Here is a 23,617-nt window from a genome sequence, read left to right as displayed (position 1 = left end):
GTGGAGTGGTCCAGGTTTATGTTGATGGTGGGATGGAAATTGTTGAAATCATGGTGGAATTCCTCAAAGGTTTTCTTTTTCATGGGTCCAGATGATGAAGATGTCATCAGTGTAGCGCAAGTAGAGTAGGGGCATTAGAGGATGAAAGCTGAGGAAGCGTTGTTCTAAGTCAGCCATAAAAATGTGGGCATACTGTGGGGCCATGCGGGTACCCATAGCAGTGCCGCTGACTTGAAGGTATACATTGTCCCCAAATCTGGAATAGTTGTGGGTGAGGACAAAGTCACAAAGTTCAGCCACCAGGTTTGCCGTGACATTATCAGGGATACTGTTCCTGACGGCTTGTAGTCCATCTTTGTGTGGAACGTTGGTGTAGAGGCCTTCCACTGTTGCATCGCAGGCGTATATGAACAAAGCTCTTCAGTCAGTTTGATTGGCAGCTAAGTCATTTATTTCTCTCCAGCATACATCTTTATACTCTTGAAGCAGGCAAGCAAGCAGTTGCTAATTGGTTAACAAAATTTACACAGCCGCAGCTGTAACCCCATAGGGTAATTATCATCCTAACACCTGTTTGACTTATCATCCTATTTACTGCCTACCAGCAGATAAAAACTAGCCTCGACCTTGAAGTCTAAACACTTCAGCTCTCACATACTTATCTGCCAAGTTCCCACATCTCCCGCCTTTTCTCAAAATAAAAAAATAAAAAAAAGAAAAAAGGCATAAGCAAAACATTCCCAACTCATAACATCATAACACTACAATCTATCACAAACCAAAATTAAAACTTTATAAAGCCAGCCTATATAACCATGCAATTCTTAACATAACCCCAACAACACCAAACAAAAACAAAGCACAACAAATAAATGGTGTAAATTCTACAGGATTCCCCCCTTCTCTATAGCACACCAACTTGTGGCAAACTTCTATTACCAAATCATCCCTCAGATGTCAGGCGATCAAACTGACACTGAGGGAGGGGGGGTCCTAGAAAAACACAACATAAACCACATAAAACGCAAAAAACAATTCTGGCCAGAAACAAACAAACAAACAAACAAACATAAAACACATAACATAAATTTAACTCTGTAAACAAATGCATGGTATATCAAGTACTAAGCAGCTAACATCCATATTCCTCAATTATCTAAAATACAAAAACAAATATACCCCTACTGGGCAATCAATCATTACTTAGAATACACAAATACCCTTATTAATTTCAGACAAAACAGGGGAATCACTTCATCAACCCCCCCCCCCCAAAAATCACCACTTATATACCCTTAGCCTAATACAATTACAATAACATAACACAATATACAATCTTCAACTAATGCAACAAAATTATTTATGACCAAACAATTGCAAACTAATTTCTTTGCTTAAATTTATTTACAAACATTTCAAAAACACCAAAAACTTTTCTCTTTAGCATCTTTACAAAATTCAACTGCTATTCCCTCCAGCAACCACAGAGTTAACTTTGTACTCTGCCTAACATTACTCGCTAGTAGTTAATTACCTTTTCTATCAACTACACCCTCAAGGTTATCAACCAGTATTCCAAGCTTGTTGTCTGTTGCCCGCCGCCTGGCCCCGATCCTTTTTTCCTCTTCAAGTTCTCTATCTATTGCGTGCCTGCCTGGGCCCGATCCAAAGCACTTTACATAAAGGTATTTTGGGTCACATAAATTCAAAGCCATTCTCCCAAATTACCTAAATTTATGCCTAAATAACACCATAAACTCCCCCCCCTTTGAGAATTCTCAACAAACCTTTTGGCTGAGTTTTCTCAAACTTTAAAAACAAAAAACAATTAGGCTCTAAAAAACAGGGGTAGTAATGGGGGGGGGGGTAATACCATTTACAATCCAATTAGGGAGGGCAATACATGCTAAAAAAAAATTCCACAACACAGGGCGCAGCCTGTAAAATAAACCCCAAAATCCAATCAATACCACATTTTTTAGCAGGAGTCCCAAATTTTTTCCTGCCAGTGTGCAATTCTTTGCTTCTTTACCAGGGTCAGTTCTCAATGCCCTTTTAGTCAGGAATTTCTAGACATTGGCAATATCAATGATGTGAGTGTTTTTTCTTCTGTTCCACCACCATCGTGGTTCAAGTTCTACGGGGGAAATTATCAGGATATCATCCTATACATTCAGGCAAAGCAAAAATTATTTCAATCAATTAAATCATTCAGGGAGGATCAAACAAAAAGGATCCTGGCACAGCTAACAAGCAGTTGTCCTCCAGGGGCTCAGGGTGTGTACATCTTGTTGCTTTCTCAGTCATTCCATCCACCATTGCAGCAGTCATCTCTAATACTGACACTGGTGCATTCTTCAGTCCTACTGTTTGCAGCCTCAAATCCCGAATGAGCAGTGGTAATATCTTGGACTAGTTCAGGAAATAGTTTTCCAGGCACTGCTTCTAAAGGCTTTAAAGTTTCAGCTGAGGTTTCCATAGATGTTACAGTTTCTGCAATGATTTGTTCTTCAATTGCTGCAGCTGTAACAGGCACAAATGTTTTTTGAGCCCCAGAGCTTTCAGTACTAAAAATGGGTGAGCCAGTATCTGCCAGCTGCACAGCTAAATTCTCTTGCTCCTCTTCGTCTCCCTTTCTACACACAGGCAGTTCTTGAGGACACATGTCGCTCTGTAGAGGGGCCCCATTTACAACTGCCCCTGGGCATTCTGATACTAGGTTAGATGGCGCATCTCCTACATCATTCTGCATGGGGGCCTCAGCTGCAACCGCTTCAGTGGGCTCTGATTCCAAGGTAAACACAGGATCTTCTACCTCTGTCGTCCCAGGTGCCTCAGTTACCCCACTCTGCATTGCATCCCCAATAAAAGCTCCCTGAGTGATCTGCCGCTCATCGGATCCCTGAAGCCGAGCAGTTCGGGTGGGCTTGCGCAAAGTGATGTCCATAGCAAAGGCAGTGTGGGGAGGGCCAGTGGATCCAAACCCTCGAGACCCGCGGTCGATCGGGGCACACATCCCTTGAAAGGTATTAACTGAGCAAGACGTGTACCAGCAGTTATAGTCACAGGGGGACAAAGGGCACGTACCATTATCCCAATATTCCCCGTATAGTCGGCATCAATAAGGCCAGGCAAAACAAAAATACCTTGTTTCGATGTTGACGAACAGCCAATCAAAAGGGCACTCAGGCCAAATCCTAATGGACCATCGGTGTTGGAAGGAAGAACTTGAACCTCGTCAGTCTCTAAAACTACATCTGTCGCTGTGGCCAAATCCACTCCGGCACTGCCACGGGTTGCTCCGGTGAGGTGTTCCAGGCAGCCGGGTTGGCGGGTGGAGGCACTTGTGTCGTCGCGCTCCTCCGAGGGGCGCTCCGTGATCCGTTTCCCGGCAGCGGTGTTCCATCCTTCTTGTAACGCGCCCAACAGTCGGTGGCGCGATGTCCAAACTTATCACATCGTGTGCAAGCGCCAGTTGCAGCTTCAGGTAACACATCAGAGGCCCGCTGCCCATTTTGCATAGGGCAGTCCCGCCGGAAATGCCCGGGTTTTCCGCAACCAAAACAGGGGCCGGCTGGCCGGGTCGGTTTTCTAGCCCCCCGCTGTCGCCCGAGCAGGGGTTGTAACGCCACGGCCAGTGCAGAGGCCTGTGCCTTAGCATGAATTGCTGCCTTATCCGTCTCCTCAAGCATAGCGGCCCTACCACATGCCTCAATCATTTCCATCAGGGTCGCAGTCTTGGGCAAGGTGGCTAATATACGGCGGCAAGTGGGATTTGCATTCTGGGTTGCAAGATCAAGTCCAACTGCAGTTCTGGCCTCTGGCGTCAGATTAGGAGATCTATCAATAGCCTCTCGAAGGCGATCCAAAAGGTGGAATACGGTTCCGATGGGCCTTGCATAATTTTAGCGTAGGGAGGGCTCGGCTTTCCCATCTGGGGCACCGCTTTAAAGGCAGCCAAAGCCAGTTCCTGCGACTGCTGCAGGATCCGGGGATCGAGGCGGGCTTGCAAATGCGGGTCAACAAAGCGACCGGCTCCCAAAAACATATCAGCAGTGGCCACGCACCGAGGATCATCATCCGGTAAATCCAAATTGCGGACAAGAGCCAAGTCAACTCTCTTAGCCCAATCATCTTTCCACAACAATTTCTGTGTAGGTGTAAGAAGCATGTCAGCTAGCTTAATCGCATCATACGGACACATTGCTTGGCCAGCAAATACCTGTTCAATGATAGACTGTACATACGGATTATCTAGTCCATAAGCCATGATCGATTTCTGTGCCTCACGGATCAACTTCCAGTCCAAAGGGGCCCACCGTCTATGATTAGGGTGTTGAGGGTCTGGCGTAATCACCGGAAAGGCCTCAGGTGTTAGACCTTCAAGGATGGCTTCTCTTAAAACTCCATGCCAGCGCTGTACCGGAGCTGGAGGGTCCCCAGTTGGAGGGTCCCCGGGGCCAGGCGGGGCGGGGGGGCGAGTCGAATGAAAGCACTTGTGAAGATGCGATCGCGATGATCCAGGTGGAAGACCTTCCAATTGGTCCAACTTGTCACATATATGCTGCAGCTGTCGACCCTGGCGCTCCATCTCCTTATAGAAGGCATCAGACTGAGTAAACTGAGTAAACGTAGTCAAATCAGGATATGGCTTTGATGGCACATGTTCCACCCGAGCCTCCTCTGTCCCCCCGCAATCGTGGCACCCCCAGGTCCCGTGGACACGGCATGGCTTTGGAGGGGGCGCATACGGCAAGGCTGTCTCCATAGGCTCGGGCGTATCGGGGGGTAACGGGACCGTAGCAGGATCAATCATGTCGGGGCCAATAGCCACATTGGAGGGTAGTGGAGCCGTAGCAGGGGCAACATCATCCATAGGGTAGGGGTTGGAAGCCAAAGGTATCACCGTGTCCTCACCACCGAAAAACTCTCTGGCTCCAACCAGCAACACAGAAGGCATTCCGGGCGTTGGGCGGCAAAGCTCAGAAAGGGCCGCCTGCACTCCTGCCTCGGCCGTGAGAGTTTCTACTATCTCCTTCGCCTTATTCCATACTGGACTCAGGGAGAAGGCCTCCTTATCGCCCTGAGCCACCGACTTCCAAAGCTCGGAGCCTAGCCGCTCCCAAACAGTTTTATCAAAAATTGTACTTGGTTGAACAGAAAGTCCCCTTCTCCGTCCCCACCGCAGCAGACGGGATAACGTACAGAGGAGCTTCTCTCCTGCCGCTCCGTGACGCGCATCAAACATTCATGCACCGTCCTTTCTTCCGCTGATGCAGTGGTTCCCATATTAGCTGCTCACCTCTGGGCTGGGGTGTGCCTCCCTTTTCAGACGCCCTGCGGCTTGCCACTCAACACTGAGCTCAGGTGCGCCCTTCTTTTCGGACGCCCTGCGGCTCCTAGCCGCTCGACACTGAGACTCAGGTGCGCCTCCTTTTCCTCCTTTCAGTTCAGGCCACCAACACTGTCCTCATTCAATCACGTCGGGGTCACCATTTGTTGCATCGCAGGCGTATATGAACAAAGCTCTTCAGTCAGTTTGATTGGCAGCTAAGTCAAATATTTCTCTACAGCATACATCTTTATACTCTTGAAGCAGGCAAGCAAGCAGTTGCTAATTGGTTAACAAAATTTACACAGCCGCAGCTGTAACCCCATAGGGTAATTATCATGCTAACACCTGTTTGACTTATCATCCTATTTACTGCCTACCAGCAGATAAAAACTAGCCTCGACCTTGAAGTCTAAACACTTCAGCTCTCACATACTTATCTGCCAAGTTCCCACATTCCACATCCATAGTGGCCAGGATGGTGTTTTCTGGAAGATCACCAATGGATTGTAGTTTCCTCAGGAAGTCAGTGGTGTCTCGAAGATAGCTGGGAGTGCTGGTAGCGTAGGGCCTGAGAAGGGAGTCTACACAGCCAGACAATCCTGCTGTCAGGGTGCCATTGCCTGAAATGATTGGGGCATCCAGGATTTCTACGTTTATGGATCTTGGATAGCAGATAGAATACCCCTGCTGCTTTTTTGGCCTGCTGCTTCTCTGTCTGGGATGTTTTTGTCAGTCCTGGCACACAAAAAGGGTATCATTGCAAGCGCCCACGAAGGCGAGATGAATTTTTGCCTGCCTTGCTCAGCTTGACTTGCTTCCTCACCCCATTCCTGCCTTAGATCCTGGGTCGCCTGGTGGCTGAAGATGGTCCATTGTCTCGAGCGGTGCCAGAGCCTGACACAGTGCCCTGGGCCGCCTTTGCTCTGCACATGCCGGCCATGCACATTTGCAAATACTTTAAAGATCCTGTCAGTAAGTTCTGGAGACAGTTGCTCACCTTCAGAGGCAGCGCCCTACAAGTGGCCCCTCTCACCCAGTGGTACATTGACCTCTGTTCAGACTGAGCCGAAGGGGGGGGGGCTCGCTGCTGTGGCTGCCGCTGCTGTGAGGGTGGCCACTGTTGCGGATGAAGCCATCCTGGAAGCACCTTCCACCTAGCCACCCACTGAAAATCCTGTAGGATGTAAGGTGGGAATAGAAGAACACGGGGGGGGGGCCTTCCTAAACACCACCCCATTCCGCCACAATTGGCCAACCCAAACCTGGTGCTGCACCCAGTGGGGTAAAAAAAATACGGCCATATCGGAAGAGTCAGTTGGGTTCTTTATGGTTGTCCCGTCATTCTCCTCGGGCCTGACCTGCCCTCCAGCTCAGCCACCCACTGAAAATTGAAAAACAAAAAAGTAGAGCCGTACAAGGCTTCAAAGCCCACCAGGCCCAACCACCATTTCTAATACAGCAGAAAAGCCGCACTTCTCCTGACTAGGTAGGGACGTCCTATGGCCCCACAAGAAGTGGAAGGTCATCGTGTTCGGTCTCAGCAGCATTCGTGGAGCAGGGGGAAACACATGGCTGAGGTTAATGACAAGGTCCCCTTACGCCACCGGCTGAGCCATTCCTCACAGGCCAGCAACCATTTCTCCCAGTTCGCGTTCCCCACCTCGTCCCCAACCGAACGCTAGAAGGCCCAGCCATCAACCTGCAAACTCTTGCTGCCCTCCTCTTCCGCCCTGACTGATAGGGGGGAGTATTGAGCCTCCCTCCCTTAGGCCCTTCAGCATCCCTGGGGAACACCAACACCACCCAAGTGACTTTGGGCCAGTAGGTCAACCAATAGGGCTGCCTCCTACGCCAGGCTGCAGCCCAGCTTCAGGACTCAGAGGAAATGGAGCTCGCATCCCTACCTACAGGACTCCAGGCACGGCCAGGCTTCTGGATCAAACGTCCCCTCTTGTGCTCAAGTCACAACAGCTAGCGGGTAAAAGACAGGCTTTCATGGCCTTTGAGAAAGCAAGATCGAGCCTTGGAAGACCCAGCAGGGTTTGTGGCACAGGAATTGTCCTCAGATCCCACCGAGACTTCAGCTCAGATTGCAGGATTCAAAGTCCCGAGTGCTGCCCTTACACCATGGGACCAATAGGGAACCCCCAGACCTCTGCTGAGCTCTGGTGTGGATGACCCTGTGGGGGCAGCCCTGCCTTTACTCACCAAGTTGGCCTGCAGCAGTTTGCTGCACCTCCCAGAGGCCTTTCTTAAACCAGACTGAGAGGCCAGTGGGCATGTGAGGAAGTTGCCCCTTCAGTCCCAGGCAGTACATGGCCCTTCCTAGGAAAGAACAAGTCCTGGGGGAAAGGTGATGTCAAATAACAACTTGGAGAGATGCCTTCTTTCCTTCTGTGGGGAACTGTTCCCTTTTTACCTGACCAGGAACTTGAACCCTGGACTCTCAGATTAAAAGTCTGATACTCTGCCAGCTGAGCTAGCCAGGCTTACACATAAATGAAGCAAATTTCATGAAGAAGAGAAACTAGTCATGAAAATGAAGGCAGGAAACAATACAGAAAACCTGCTACTCTCACTCTCTTAGCAGTCCTAGCCCCAGCCTGCTCCTCCATCCGGCGCCCTGAGGTCTTATTCTTTTTTCAGTTAAATATCAAATCCAGGAGAAAACACAGTTATACAAAGCAAAATGAAATCACAAACAGAAATGTCATTGGAAATACAGAAATAAAAAAGGAAAATGCAATTCCCATCACTTTATCGTGTCTGGGCCATTCCTGTATCGAGAGCACCCGCGAAGGTCCCTGTCTGCTTACAAGAAACCTGGAGGAACTCATACCACAGCCTGAACATGAAACTCAACTGCTCCCAGGTGCTGCAGTAAAACCCTTTCCCTGCTGTGACCTTGCACTCCATAGGATTTTATGAAAATATGCTAATGAGTGTGAATATAATGTAACTGGAACATTCTTCATGCAAAAGTTCTCTTGTAAGGTATCATTACACAGCTTATAATCTACTGTGTGTGTTCATCCTATTTGTATGAACCGATCATTCCTGTATCTGAAACTAGAAATATGAACTATAACTCTGAGGTCCTGTTGTAATGATGCAAAGTGTGGGCCATTAATAGTGGTTTGGACTCTTGATGGCTCCGATCAACCAGGACAATTGACTGGAGATGGCTCTGTCCTGCACCATCTGTGAGTCAGGCCAGGAAGAATGAAGGCTTGGGGGTCTCACAGGACATGTGACCATGTCACCTGGTACAGGAATCCATCTTAAACCTGGGGCTCTTCCCCAAGAGAGAGACAAGAATTCCTGCCTTGTACCAAAGCTGTATAAGGGGGTGGAACTGAACAAACATGGCTGCAGTCATGAGACATCCCCTAGCTACCACCTGAGCTGGAACACGGACTATACGAGGTGAAAAGATTGGGCCCAGACATAAAATAAGTCTAGTCTGCAAAAGAAGCTTATTGGAAGATCTCTGAGGGTGAGATTTGATCTGTATTGAGTTTCATACTGTATTAGGCTTGGGCTTGCATGTTTTTGTTTTATTTTGCTCTGTGAAAAATACAAGGTCCATAGAGAAGGAAAAGAAAATGCCCTAGAAAAGTCTGTGTGTGTGTGTGTGTGTGTGTGAGATGGGTGGGAGGGTGTCTAGAAACCACTCTCCTCTAGTTTCTTTTCTCTCATTTCCTGTAGAAAATCTGAAGCAGGGAGCAAAAGCCATTGCCTTCTCTGAGGCTTGAACTCAGAACCTTCAGATTATGAGACTGACACGCTGCCAACTGTGCTAAGAAGGCTTGGAAAAGTTTTAGGCTCAGTGTTTATAGGACCCTCCTACAGCAGTGACTGGGGCAGGGAAGGAGCCAGAGATGTGCTGGAAGAAGCAGGGAGCTCTGGTGACCAGAGACTTTTCATGGCAGCTTTCACAGCAGCAAAGAAATCAATTCAGGCTGCCAGTGAACAATCTACTGGAACTAATGGCAGCACAGGGGGGCTGTTTCCAAGCTATGCACCTACTTCCACATTTTAGAACTTACTCTCCTTTTCCTAGTAGGGCACTTTCCATGCAAATTAAGCAAAGCAAGTTGGGGAAACTACACAGGTAATAAAAACCAGTGCTCTAAATAAGGCTTGAATTCATAATCCCAGCAGTAGCCCCCTCTGCGCTCACCAGTTGCACCACTGCAGGTGCCTCTTAGGCAAAGCTGGGAAGCAGGCAGTTATCAGTCTCTGTGATTCAGACCTTTGCCTGGTAATTGAAAGGTTGATGCATCAAACCTAACTCAAGATGCGGCTTTTCAGCCATGAGACTCCAGGACATTTTGACAGAAAGAAAATCTCCTCTGTTTTGGTTTAGCCCCATTTGACTCCTTCTGCTCGTCTTCTCCCCTCCTCCAGTCTCTTTCCTTCCCCATTGGGGCCATGCAGAGAGGAGCCCCAGTCAGTCTCTGTCACAGAGTCTGTATCCCATAAAGGGAGGGAGGGAGGGAGGTTGCTCCAAAACACTGATAATGGGGTGGGAGGGGTGGGCATGGTTAGGGGGAGAAAGGATGGAGAATTAACAGTGGGGCCCAGAGAGATTCCCCAGATTGGGGAGATCCCCTGCTGCCCCCCATCAGCCAGCTGTGGGAAGAACAACTTGGGATTGCTTGGGGAAGCCACCTTTAAAAACACAAGTGTAACATTCTAGTTACATTTTAATAACACCAAAGCCTCCTCAATCCCAGGGTCACGATCACTGGAATGATTTTGCCTTGATATTTTACCAGCCGCAGACACAAAGCGAGTCAAATTACAGTTTCCGGTCGGAGTCAGTGCACACACAAGAATCCGGAGGCTTTTAATTCCTTAGGTTCTGCTGCCATTTCATTTCTGTCCTGTTCCAAGATTTATCATTGTGCAAAGCAACGTTAGGCCCTTGGGAGTGTCCCCCTCAGTGCTGCCTGCCACCCCTGGGCAATTTAAAAGGGCCCAGGGACCCCCGCCACCACCGCCAGCAGCACAAGGGGACTAAGGCGGTTTCTTGCCCGCCCTCACTCCATGTGGCACGTCACTCCCGGAAACGGCTGGCACCTCCCTGGTGTGGGGGAGGTCTCCGTACGCTGCCCTGCCCTGAGTGCCAACTCTGCCAGCTGTGGCAATGGGAGCTGCGGGGGTGAAGTCTGCGGGCAGCCATGCACAGAGACACCCCTGGCCCTCCCGCTTAGGGGCTGCTGCCAGAGGAGGGTGCAGGTTGCTTTTGGGAGATGCCCGAGGTAAATGCTGCACCCCTCACCCTCTCCTGCACCCCCAACCCCAACGCAGACCCCACACCTGCACCCAAACTCCCTCCAAGAGCTTGCCCCCTGCACACCCTCCTGCAGCACAACCCCCTGACTGAGCCCAGACCCTGCACCCAAACTCTCCCAGAGCCCAGCCCCTCTCCCTCCCACACCCAAACTCCCTCCCAGAGCCTTAGGCACGTGTGTGTGGGGGGTGGGGCAGGACTTGGTCCCATTCTGGGCACCACCAAAAATTGTACAAACCTGCCGCCCCTGTCCAGCCCAACCTTCTGCTGATGCACCTCAGCCCCCACCCGTGCAGGGTTTGAAGCTTCCATTGCTTAAATTCCAGGACACTGAGGGATTTCAGCTCCCCTTTGCCCAGAGGGAACCTTCACCCCACTCCCAGCCAGGTTCTTGTCCATGGGATCACTGTAGGGGGGCTGGGTCCCGCTGGGTCTTTTCTCTCTCTGTGACAGGCCAGGGTGCAATAACTGGGGCATCTGAGCACCCAGGACCTTCTGTGGGGCTGCCATTCCCTTCCCTTCTGTGGTATCATCAGTCATTGACTCCAGCCTTATTTCTATCCATCATCAGCATCATCCCAAGCAAACTGCACTCGCCTCAAAAAGACAGTGTCCCCTGGTGGGTGTAAATCACTGACCTCTCTCCTCTCTGAGCACTGACTGCCCCTGTGTTTCCTTGCCTCTCAGTCTGTGCAGATGGGACCTTGCCCTCCAGTGTTGGAGGATTCGCCCTTCTCATCTACCCTTGTCCCAAGCAGCACAGCAGGTGGGAATCTTAAATGTACCAAGGTGACTTAGGAGCAGAAACCACCCCCCAGACCTTCCATGCAATTGGCACTTGCCCCTCACTGAGCAGGATTGAAACTGGTGCAGGGAGACTGCTGGGCCACATCCCCTCTGGGCATGAGCAAAGCACCAGGGTGAAAAAATGAACTTGGAGATGCAACCCAGGGCCTCATACATGCAAAGCATGTGCTCTACCACTGAGCTACATCCCCAGATGGTTTAGGTGGGCTATGGGTTACACTCAGAGCCCTCCTGTTTCCACTGCATCCAGAGACCTATAAGCTTCATGAGAAGCCCATTCCCCTCTCTGAGGGCCAGTCCTGCTCTCCTGGAGGTTAATTGTTCATAGGGGTCACTTTGCAGCAGGGCCAGATTCTATGTGTGGGGCAGAGAGAGTTTGTGCCCTGGACTCAGGGTGCAGAGATACGCTCAGCCCTCTCCCCTGCATTGGGTGGGGGGGTGCTGCCACCCCGTGCTGCAAGGTCATGGTGGGGGACGCTGTGAGCAGCTCAACACCTACCCTGGCGGCAGAAGCGGGGTGGGGAGCTCCAGATGTTTCCACCTGCCTGTGAAGTCCAGCTTTCCCCAGCACATTCACTGTGGTGCAATTGGGTCACTGTTTCCATGGCTGAACAGCAAAGAATCATTCCCAGTTTCCCTTCTATCGACAGCAGGATTAGCCTGTGTCAGTGGTTAATGAGGTGGATCTTGTGGTAGATTGTTATTCATTCCCCACCTTGACAATTCACACAGTCCCTTTCCTACTCAAATCCCCAGCACCTCGGTGATCCTGGTAGCAGGGGTTGGGTCCTGAGATTTTCAGGGTCCTTTTTCCCCTCCACCTGGAGTGAACTCAGCTTTTCCCCCATCCCAGACAATCCATGAAATAACAACAGGGGCATAAAGAAAGAGGGGAGGGAACATCTCACAGCCAGGGCTGGATGTGCCCAGGGCCCCCTGCTTGTCCATTGTTTCCATGGAATTTGGCCCCCTGCTTTGCACAAGGGACAGAGAAAGATCTTGCTGTTCCTGTGTCTGTGCAAGGAAAATTGTGCTTCCCTAGGAAGAGAGGCGGAAATGGCCCCATGGTGGGACAATATCCTCAGGATTAAGACCTAAGGACTCAGGCTGAGACCTGATAGAACTGCACGCATCTGGGATTTAACAAATTGTCTTCCCTGGAGCAGGGCCAGATCCAGCGTTTTTGCCGCCCCAAGCAGAGGGGAAAAAAAAAAAGCTGCAATCAGCAGCAAGTCCTTCCCTCCAAGAGGGCCAAACTGCTGCTGAAGCCTCCCTTTCCTTTGGTCGCCCCAGGCACCTGCTTGCTGCTGTGGTGCCTGAAGTCAGCCCTGCCATGGAGACAGTGGGAAGATGGAGGCATCAGGAAAATACCATGGATTCGTTTACATTGCAAGTGAAGAATAACTGAAGCATTTCTGGTTTAAAGTCACTTTTCCCTTACTGGGAATTGAACCCAGGCCTTGGCAGTGAGAGTGCCAAATCCTAACCACTAGACCACCAGGGAGCTGATGTTATTTTTTTTCTCTCTTATGCTACACTTTCTTAGGCTACTTTCTATCCACTTTCTGAAACTGCTCCATTGTCCATTCCCTGAGGGGCTGGGAGCAGAAAGTGCAGGAATCCCTGTACTCAGGGTCACAACCTGAGCCCAACCCAAGCCACTGAAACAAACTCAAATCATGCTTCCTCCAGCAGGATCACAGAGCCACACAAAAAAACCCCATGAGGAACAATCCTCCTCTGTCTTCATTTACCCCATCACAACCCTCTCAGCAGCCCGCTCTTGCAGGAAGGACACTGATTTGATAGGAGCTCTGGCATAGAGACCAAGGGAGGGGTGTTGCTCCCCCTGGGTGTGAGCTGATCACATTCTGATTCCATGTAACGGGCCTCTGAGCTTTGCCATCTTGTGAGTTCTGAGTGCTGAGACCCCTGGACCCTTCTGCTGGGAGCATGGTGATTGCACAACAGCTGCAAGCCCTTTTCCCGTCTCCTTGTCCTCCTCGGCTTCCCCAGATCTTCCCCACAAATGGTTCTATCAGGCGCTGGAGGGAGCTAAGGACCTGCAGGTTTCCCTCACCTACCTCTTAAGGCAAACAGTGATTCCCTTCTCTGACACTCCTGGGTCAGGCTTCTTTTGAGTTTTTCCTCAGGGGACCTGATTCCCTGTGAAAATGTGTGTGTGGGGAACTGGCTTGTCTACCCCCTCTCTGGGAGCTGAGAAGCTTTTTCAGACTCTCCCCCACTAGATGAGTCCAACAGCACCTCCCACTGGTGGGAGAATCCTAAATGCCACCCTCCCCGCTGGTTACTCTGACCAGCTGATGGTGACAGCATGTTAAATCAACCCCAGCTCTCTGGGCTAGAGAGCAGCATCTAACCAGCCTTGTGACAGCTCCGGTTTGCTCGCTGGAGCCATAATGAACCAGGAAAGAAGGCAAATGTCAGACAGGGAACCTCAGCTCCGCAAATAAATGCCCTCAGGGCTCCTTCTACACTGCGACTGGGCACTTGACTGACTTCAAATCCGGCCAGCCCAGTTGATAGAGCATGAGACTCTTAATCCTGCCAGCATGAGTTTAAGCCCCATATTGGGCAGCAGCAACAGCTCTTAGGTGTCACTCTTATGCTTATAGTCACAGCCCAAAATGAAATAAATTCTCTGTCCGCTCTACAATCTAAGGCAGATCAGGTTCCTTCCTCTCTGAGCTTCAGTAAAACATGAAGAGAGAACAAATAGAATTTCCTCCTCTTCCATTCTACCCCAGGCAAGAAGAGGGGATAATAACCATTTAACAGATGACTGCAGAGAGAAAAGTTTGGTCTTTATAAATAGGATGATGATCAATTGGTCTCCATGTCCACTGACGGTAGGACAAGAAGTAATGGGCTTAATCTGCAGCCAGGGAGATTTACGTTAGATGCTGGGAACAGCTTTCTAACTCTGAGGGTACGTCTACACTACGGGACTATTCCGAATTTGCATAAACCGGTTTTGTAAAACAGATTTTATAAAATCGAGTGCGCGCGGCCATACTAAACACATTAAATCGGTGTTGTGCGTCCATGGTCCGAGGCTAGCGTCGATTTCTGGAGCGTTGCACTGTGGGTAGCTATCCCGTAGCTATCCCATAGTTCCCGCAGCCTCCCCCGCCCCTTGGCATTTCCGGGTTGAGATCCCAGTGCCTGATGGGGCAAAAATCATTTTCGCGGGTGGTTCTGGGTACAGCCTCACCCCTCCCTCCCTCCCTCCCTCCCTGAAAGCGGCAGACAACCGTTTCGCGCCTTTTTTGCTTGGTGAACCGTGCAGACGCCATAGCACAGCAAGCATGGACCCTGCTCAACTCCATACTGCAATCGTGAATGTTTTAAACACCTCGCGCACTCTCGTGCAGTATATGCTGAACCAGGACCTTCGAACCGAGGCGAGTAAGAGGCGGATACGGCAGCGCGGCGATGACAGTGATGAGGAAGTAGACACAGAATTCTCTCAAACCGCGGGCCCCGGCGCTTTGGAGATCCTGATGGTAATGGGGCAGATTCTATCCATTGAACGCCGATTTTGGGCCCGGGAAACAAGCACTGACTGGTGGGACCGCATTGTGTTGCAGGTGTGGGACGATTCCCAGTGGCTGCGAAACTTTCGCATGCGTAAGGGCACTTTCATGGAACTTTGTGACTTGCTTGCCCCTGCCCTGAAACGCCATAATACCAAGATGAGAGCAGCCCTCACAGTAGAGAAGCGAGTGGCGATAGCCCTGTGGAAGCTTGCAACGCCAGACAGCTACCGGTCAGTCGGGAATCAATTTGGAGTTGGAAAATCTACTGTGGGGGCTGCTGTGATGCAAGTAGCCAAAGCAATCACTAAGCTGCTGCTACGAAAGGTTGTGACTCTGGGAAACGTGCAGGCCATAGTGGATGGCTTTGCTGCAATGGGATTCCCTAACTGTGGGGCGATAGATAGAACCCATATCCCTATCTTGGCACCAGCACCAGGGTACCCAGTACGTAAACCGGAAGGGTACTTTTCAATGGTGCTGCAAGCACTGGTGGATCACAGGACGTTTCACAAACATCCACGTGGGATGGCCAGGGAGGGTTCATGACGCTCGCGTATTCAGAAGCACTACTCTGTTTAAACGGCTGCAGCAAGGGAATTACTTCCCAGACCAGAAAATAACAGTTGGGGATGTTGAAATGCCTGTCGTTATCCTGGGGGACCCAGCCTACCCCTTGATGCCATGGCTCATGAAGCCATACACAGGCAGCCTGGACAGTGGTCAGGATCTGTTCAATTACAGGCTGAGCAAGTGCAGAATGGTGGTGGAATGTGCATTTGGCCGTTTAAAGGCTCGCTGGCGCACATTACTGACTCGCTCAGACCTCAGCCAAACCAATGTCCCCTATGTTATTGCTGCTTGCTGTATTCTCCACAATCTCTGTGAGTGTAAGGGGGGAGACCTTTATGGCGGGGTGGGAGGCTGAGGCAAATCACCTGGCCGCTGATTACGCGCAGCCAGACACCAGGGAGATTAGAAGAGCACACCAGGAAGCGGTGCGCATCAGAGAAGCTTTGAAAATGAGCTTCATCAATGGCCAGGGTACAGTGTGACTGCTGTGTTTGTTGATGAACACCCAACCCCCTTGATTGACTCAGTCCCTGTAAGCCACTCCCCTCCCCTTCGAGTACAGCTTACTTATGCAAATAAAGTCACTCTCATTTAAAAGCATGAATTCTTTATTAATTCATTATAAAAGAGGAGAGAAGTAAGGGTGTGCTTTGGGAGGAGGAAAGGAGGGATGGAGAAGGCCATTAAAAAAATTCAGAGTAACGACATCCTTCTGGTTGGGCTGTCCACGGGGTGGAGTGGGCGGGTGCAGGCCTCCCACGCGTTCTTACACGTCTGGGTGAGGAGGCTAAGGAACATGGTGAGGGGGGAGGGTGGTTATACAGGGGCTGCAGCGGCACTCTGTGATCCTGCTGCCGTTCCTGAAGCTCCACAAGACGCCGGAGCATGTCAGTTTGATCACGCAGCAGCCCCAGAGTTGCATCCCGCCACCGCGGATCTTCCTGCCGCAACCGCTGATTTTCCTGCCGGTCTTCCTGCCGCCACCTCTCATCTCGGTTGTCCCTCCTGTCCTCACGTTCACTGGCCTCTTTCCTGTAATTTGAAACCACGTCCTTCCACTCATTCAGATGAGCTCTTTCATTGCGTGTAACTTCCATAATATCCGAGAACATCTCATCTCGCGTCTTCTTTTTCCTCCGCCTTATCTGTGCTAGCCTTTGGGATGGAGGAGGGACGCTTGAAAAATTTGCAGCTGCATGAGGGAGATAAATATTTAGAAAGATACATTTTACAGAACAATGGTTATACTGTTTCACAGTGAACATCACTATTCACCTAGCACATGTGATTTCCCTACAAGGTCGCATTTTTCATCTTAATAGTGACTGCTTGCAGCTCTGGGGTTACAGATCTCACAGACACATCAGGTCCAGGCATCAGAATTCAGCTTGCATGCGGCCATGGTAAGCCACTGTCTCAGTGATTTACCCCTTCCCCAACGCATGGCTAATACCACGCTAGCTCCTGCTAATCAACAACCTTCCCCCTCCCCCCCACCCACTGCTTGTCCGGTAGCTTGGGGAAGATCGCCTCGCTGGTGACCAAACAGAAAAGATCATTGGCATTTCACTCCTCCCCTCCCCCCGCTTCGCTACGTGCAGGAAAGTGTTTTTTTTAAGCTGCTGCATTCCACGAACCCAGTAGAGAAATGGCCACCCCCCTTACTTAAATTCCTGATTTTTAACCAGGTTATCCTGAACGATATCACTTTGCTGAGGATAACAGAACAAGATAAAGAGCGGATGCTTCTTGAATGCCAGCAGTCCCCGGGACCATACACTGCGATGCTTTGCCACGCAATGATCCCTGATTACTTGCTACATGCATGGCATGGTAAAGTGTCCTACCATGGTGGGCGGAACAAGGATGCCTTGCCCAGAAACCTTCTGCAAAGGCTTCTGGAGTACCTACAGGAGCGCTTCATCGAGATGTCCCTGGAGGATTTCCTCTCAATCCCCGGACATGTTAACAAACTTTTCTAAGTAACTATACTGTCTGCGAATGCATCCCAAGTCCTCAGGGCAAATCAATCATTAAAAAAGGCTTGCTTAAAAAACACTGTTTGCTATTTGCAAAGGTACACTCACCAGAGCTCCCTTCCATGGCGTCATTCTCTGGAATAGTTGCTTGTGAGGGCTGGGAGCAGGGTAATTCCGTCAGGGTGATAAAAAGCTCCTGGCTGCTGGGGGTCACGGAGTGCTGTGTGCTCTCTGCTAGGTCTTCCTCTTCTTCTTCCTCTTCATCTTCCCCGTCTGCATAATCCTCAGACATGGCAGAGATTACAACCCCCACCTCGGAATCCACGGTCAGGGGTGGGGTACTTGTGGCGCAGCCCCCTAAAATTGCATGCAGCTCAGCATAGAAGCGGCATGTTTTTCGACCTGCCCCGGACCTTCCGTTTGCTTCTTTGGTTTTCTGGTAGGCTTGTCTGAGCTCCTTAACTTTCACTCTGCACTGCACTGAGTCCCTGCTGTGGCCTTTATCCGTCATAGCCTTAGAAATTCTTTCAAATACTTTTTCATTTCGTCTTTTGGAACGCAGTTCTGTTAGCACTGAATCCTCTCCCCATATAGCGATCAGATCCAGTACCTCCCGAGCGGTCCATGCTGGGGCTCTTTTTCGATTCTCAGGAGACTGCATTGTTAACTGTGCTGATGAGCTCTCCACGCTGGGGAAGCAGGAAATGAATTTCAAAAGTTCGCGGGGCTTTTCCTGTCTACCTGGCCAGTGCATCCGAGTTGAGAATGCTGTCCAGAGCGGTCAGTGGTGCACTGTGGGATACCGCCCGGAGGCCAATACCGTCGATTGCGGCCACACTAACCCTATTCCGATATGTTAATACCGATATTAGCGCTACTCCTCTCGTCGGGCAGGAGTACAGAAACCGATTTAAAGAGCCATTAAAATCGATATAAGGTGCCTCCTAGTGTGGACGGTTGTGGCGTTAAATTGGTTTTACGCTCCTAAAACCGATTTAAACGCCTAGTGTAGACCAGGCCTCAGCCTCCTACTTCACCAATGTCAGACTCTGAGTGCAGTTAAGCTCTGGAATAGGCTCCCAAAGGCGTCGGTGGTGTCTCTCTCCTCAGAGGTTTTTAAGAACAGGTTGAACAAACCTCTGTCGAGGAGACTCTGCATATACTTGGTCCCATAGACAACCTGCTCTGGCTCTATCTGCTACCTTCATCGTGTTTGGATGTAAAGGTAGGAAATGATGGGGAAATTGGCCCCTCTTTCCAGTTTAAATGTTGTAACTTCTACATCTAGACCGGGGTGGCCAACCTGAGCCAACATAACTGCCAAACGTGCACCTTTGTATGCAACTGCTGAGTCAGTTGTGAACCTTGCTACCATTATCATTATCCCTTTGAAATGATGATGGTGATGGACACTTGGCTCTATATCCCAGAGTGCCCTGGACGTCTACAGGCTGCATTAGCCAATCCAACCATTCGGCACTTGCAGATGGGCACCTCTGTATTGTGCCTGAGTCTTGTACAGCTATGAATGGCTGGTAGATACCGACACTTTCCCGTCTTTTTAACCAGCACTAATACCCAGCCAGGCCAGGGCTGGGAAGAGAGAGAGAGCAGCAGGTTTCCCCTATTGTTTCCCACTCATTTTTTCTTGACTAGCTTCACTTCTGCACCAACTTGAAGTTTTTTTATGTGAGCCTGGCTAGCTCAGTTGGCAGAGCATCAGACTTTTAATCTGAGGGTCCAGGGTTCAAGTCCCTGGTCAGGTAATAAACTTCTCACTATTTTTGTAAAAATCTGATTTTCTGGAATCTTCTTCGGGTGTTACTCTTTCTCTTCAGGATTTTGCAAATCCTAAGAAGGGCCTTTGTGTGGGGGGGATTGAAGGGGCAACTTCCTGACAGCCCCTCTGACCTTGCAGCCTGGAGGAATAAAGGCCTCTGGGCATAGAGCATGTTCCTTCCCTGCACACGCAAACACACAGAATATCCCTAAGGAATTAGAATCACCTGCTGCCTTCCCCTGTCCTGCTGGATCCCCAAATGAGGACGCTCTTCAGCCCGAACCCATGTCCCCTCTATTCCCAGTGCCCCTCAATCCCAACCCACAGGCCCCCCTCCTCACGCTGCTCCTCAATCCCAACCCACAGCTCCCTCCTTCCCTCCAGCAGCAGGTGCTTCAGACCCCCTCAGGAAGATTTTCTTGCAAGGTTTCGTGTACGAGTCTGCATGTGGATTTCACAGTATGTTGGAAATAGGTTGGGTTGCTTGCCGAAATGATCACTTGTGGCTGGTGTTGGATTCCCAGTCTCCATGTTACAGGGGCAGGAGAAACAAAGGGTTGTTATCCTTGTTGTGTGAATCAAGGACTCAACCCTCGGTGCAAACTAAATGAGCTGCCCACAGATTCTGGCAGCCACAATGAGCATTTGGTGCAAGAGCCCAGACCTGCCCCTGTCCCAGAGGGAGGGGATCATCCACGAGGGGCTTGGACCACTGACCTATCAGCTCTTAACTCCCAAACTTTGAGTAACTCTATTATCAGTGCCAGTGAGTGTAATTTAAACCATAAGAAAAACCACACTGGGCTAGACCAAAGGTCCACCTAGCTCTGTATTTTGTCTTCTGACAGTAGCCAATACCAGGTGCTCTAAAAGCATCTCAACAAGGCACCACTAGGAGTTGAACCCAGCATCTCCTGTTTACAAAACAGGTACTTTAACCAGCTAAGCCATGGTGCCTGCCTGTGACTAAAGTAAAGTGTCTGCTCACACCTGACTCCCTGCCATCCCCCCCTGGGCCCCACGAAGCAGAGCCGCAGGGGTGTGTGTGTGTGTGTGTGTGTGTGTGTGTGTGTGTGTGTGTGTGTGTGTGTGTGTGTGTGTGTGTGTGTGTGTGTGTGTGTGTGTGTGTGTGTGTGTGTGTGTGTGAGAGAGAGAGAGAGAGAGAGAGAGAGAGAGAGAGAGAGAGAGACTCTCTGGCCAGGTCTGCACTACACAGTTATTTGAGCCCAATTATATTGCTCAGGTGTGTGAAAAACACACAACGCTCCCTCGGTCGGCAGCTTGTGGCTGGTGCACACACTGCAATGCCACGTCTGGTGACAAAACTGCCCTGTTTTGCTGACAAAATAAAACCACTTCGATGAGAGGTCTAGAGCTTTTTCCAGCAAACTTGAAGTGACAGAGTGTCAGTGTAGATGCTGCTGTTCATTATATCACCATAACTGGCCTGTGCCAGTATCCCACAATGCCCTCTGTGAACTCGCCTGCCCTGCATTCCTGCTACAGAGCCATGGGGCCCTCCCCTTTCATCGCTCCAGGAAGTTCTGACAGCTGAGCCTGCTGCTCTGCTCCGGCAGCCAGGAGCAAATCACTGCCGTGGATGCTGCTCTCTCCCGCCCTGCGAACACAGAGCAGGTGGTGGGAACTTCCTTACATGGGGGGGGGCACCGGCATCCGAACTGTGACACCCCCAGGACACCCCTTCCCTCGAGGAGGCTCTTACCTTCTAAACAGGGACGGCGGGTCTCTAGTAAAATCATTAAAGGGAAGGAGAAAACTCGAAAGAGGTTCCTCCTGGCGCTCACGTCCGTGAACCCGAATACTCTCTCAGTCCTCAAAGAGAGACCTGGAGAAGGAGACTTGCTGAAGCAAAGCCACAGGGGTCTCTGAGGTTTCCCTGGCCCCTCGCCCCGTCCTGCCTGGCTGATGTCAGCATCTCTCTGTGAGGTCACCACCTCCCCACCACCTTTGACCAATAGTCTGAGGTCCTGCAAAAGGCCTTTGTGATGTCACTGCCTGTCACGGACTCACAGATCGTGCCCACTCTTGGCCCCGTGCGGTCCGTGGGGGGTGCCCCTTTCAGTGCGACAGCCCTTCACGGGGGTCCACTCTCTCTCGGGGTCAGGCCCCTCCACCTCCTGGAGCCGCACCTCTCTGAGCCTTAGCACGTCTGTCTCTCGCCGTGGGCCCCCTCAGGGAGTCCACGCGCTCTGGACCCCCTGGGCCTCCTCACCCCCGAAGGGGTTGAGGCCCCCTGTTCTCTAGACCGGAGTGACTCTCAGCCAGCATAAAACAGGAGGGTTTATTGAGAGTTGAACACAGCACAGGAAACTCTCAGGGCCTCAGGCCTGGCCTCTCACAATAACAGCACATCCCAGTCCCCTTGCAGCCAGGTGGGCTCTGCCGGCTTCCCCTCGCCAGCCCCGAGCCCCGCTGCTTCCCAGCTGGGCCTCTGATATCCCCAGCCCCAGGGCCGGCTCCAGACCCCAGCACGCCAAGCACGCGCGTGGGGCGGCCCTATCCCGGGGGGGCGGCAGGCTGGGCCGGCGGATCTGCCGCAGTCATGCCTGCGGGAGGTCCACGGAGCCCCGGGGACGACCGGACCTGCTGCAGGCATGACTGCGGAGGGCGCTCGTCCTGCGGCTCCAGTGGACCTCCGCAGCTACGACATTCGCTGGTCCCGTGGCTCGGCTGGCCCTCCCGCAGGCATGCCTGCGGAAACTCAAGCGGAGCCGCCGGACCTGCGAACCGTCTGCAGCTGCGGGAGGTCCAGCCGAGCCGCGCGACCAGCGGACCCTCCGCAGTCATGCCTGCGGGAGGTCCGCTGCTCCCGGGTCTCCGGGGCACCTCCCGCGCATGACTGCTTGGGGTGGCCAAATAGGTAGAGCCGCCCCTGCCCGGCCCCAAGCTCCACCTATGTGCATTGTCTTTTCTCCAGGTAAACAGGGTTGCCTGGGCCTCCTCTCCTCTCCGGGGTCCTCTCTCTGCAGCCCATTTTATTCCCACTGGCCAGAACCGGCTGTGACTCCTGAGCTGGGTCTCCGGATGACCAGGTCACCAGTCGCTGGGGTCTCCATCCTCCAGGCCATCAGCCGGGGTCCCAAGTCCCTCTCCGATCCTCTGTAACAACAAACTCCCTCTCCCTTCACCTCGTTAAACCAGTAACACCTGGGGACACTGAGTCCCACTCCCTGTGCATGTGAACTACTGGAAAACACAGAAAACCCCAAGAAAATCCTCCACTTCGTCACAGAGCCCAGCACCTCTCCTCCTCTGGGCACCTAGAGCAGAGGCAGCTGGTGCTGACGGCTCAAGGAAGGCTTAAAAGCCACAGAGCAGCCGAGGGCAGGGCAAGAGGAGGGCAGGCCCATGCCTATGTGTGGCCTTCAGACAGGCACAAAAACACCCAGCCAGGCTGCTCCTGCCGTGCCAAATACCAGGGGCGGCTCTAGCAATTTCGCCGCCCCAAGCACGGCAGCACGCCGCAGGGTGCGCTCTGGCGGTCGCCGGTCCCGCGGCTCCGGTGGACCTGCTGCAGACGTGCCTGCGGAGGTTCCGTTGGTCCCATGCCTCCGGAGGAGCATCCGCAGGGACGCCTGTGGAAGGTCCACCGGTGCCACCTGCCACCCTCCCAGCGACAGGCAGAGTGCCCCCCGTGGCATGCCGCCCCAAGCACGTGCTTGGTGTGCTGGGGTCTGGAGCCGGCCCTGCCAAACCCCCACTGAAGGCCACCCACAGACCAGCATGCAGGGCAGCTGCTGATGCTCTGTGGCCATTATCGAAGACGGTAGGAAAGCAGGGCCAGCCCCCTTGGTGGCGCCTCTTACCGTTCCCACTCCAGGTGCTCACTTTGGCAGTGGGGCAGGAGATTTTACCCCAAGAGGCTTTTCCCCAGCTGGAGAGAAGCAGAGAAACACCCAGGCTCCCAAGGTGCTATGTAGCAACCCCCGTCCAGCACAGGGACAGGCACACACTTGGAAGAGGAAACTGCTCCACACGCTAGCCGGGCAGCCGCCATTTTCTTTGGCAAGTCAGGAAGGGCAAAGGTGAGACTGGAAGCACCCGGGGCTCATGCCCCAGCCTTTGTGACACCCAACCCCCAACTCCTTCCCGGGGCTCTAGCTGAAGCCAGAGCATTGGCCTGAGCGGCCAAGAAGAGGTTCCAGGCCTGAAGGGAGCAGGACTTTCAGCCCAAAGGTAAAACTGCACAAGCACAACCACGAAGGGACTCGAACCCTCAATCGCCTGATCCGAAATCAGGCGCCTTATCCATTAGGCCACGTGGTC

General features: G+C 51.7%; 4 non-coding genes across 4 annotated transcripts; 1 reads left to right on the top strand and 3 right to left on the bottom strand.

The window, feature by feature from the left end:
• Nucleotides 1-9,071: 9,071 nt before the first annotated feature.
• TRNAM-CAU lies at nt 9,072-9,144 on the bottom strand. Its single transcript has one exon. It is a non-coding gene; the product is annotated as a tRNA-Met (tRNA).
• Nucleotides 9,145-12,873: 3,729 nt separating this feature from the next.
• On the bottom strand, nt 12,874-12,945 carry TRNAE-CUC. The gene has a single exon. It is a non-coding gene; the product is annotated as a tRNA-Glu (tRNA).
• Nucleotides 12,946-19,243: 6,298 nt separating this feature from the next.
• TRNAK-UUU lies at nt 19,244-19,316 on the top strand. The gene has a single exon. It is a non-coding gene; the product is annotated as a tRNA-Lys (tRNA).
• Nucleotides 19,317-23,544: 4,228 nt separating this feature from the next.
• On the bottom strand, nt 23,545-23,617 carry TRNAR-UCG. The gene has a single exon. It is a non-coding gene; the product is annotated as a tRNA-Arg (tRNA).

Source organism: Mauremys reevesii, linkage group 17, assembly GCF_016161935.1.
Source record: "Mauremys reevesii isolate NIE-2019 linkage group 17, ASM1616193v1, whole genome shotgun sequence".
In the NCBI taxonomy this organism is placed as follows: Eukaryota; Metazoa; Chordata; order Testudines; family Geoemydidae; genus Mauremys; species Mauremys reevesii.
Note: the sequence above shows the minus strand (reverse complement) of the source record. Positions and strands in the feature narration are given on the sequence as shown.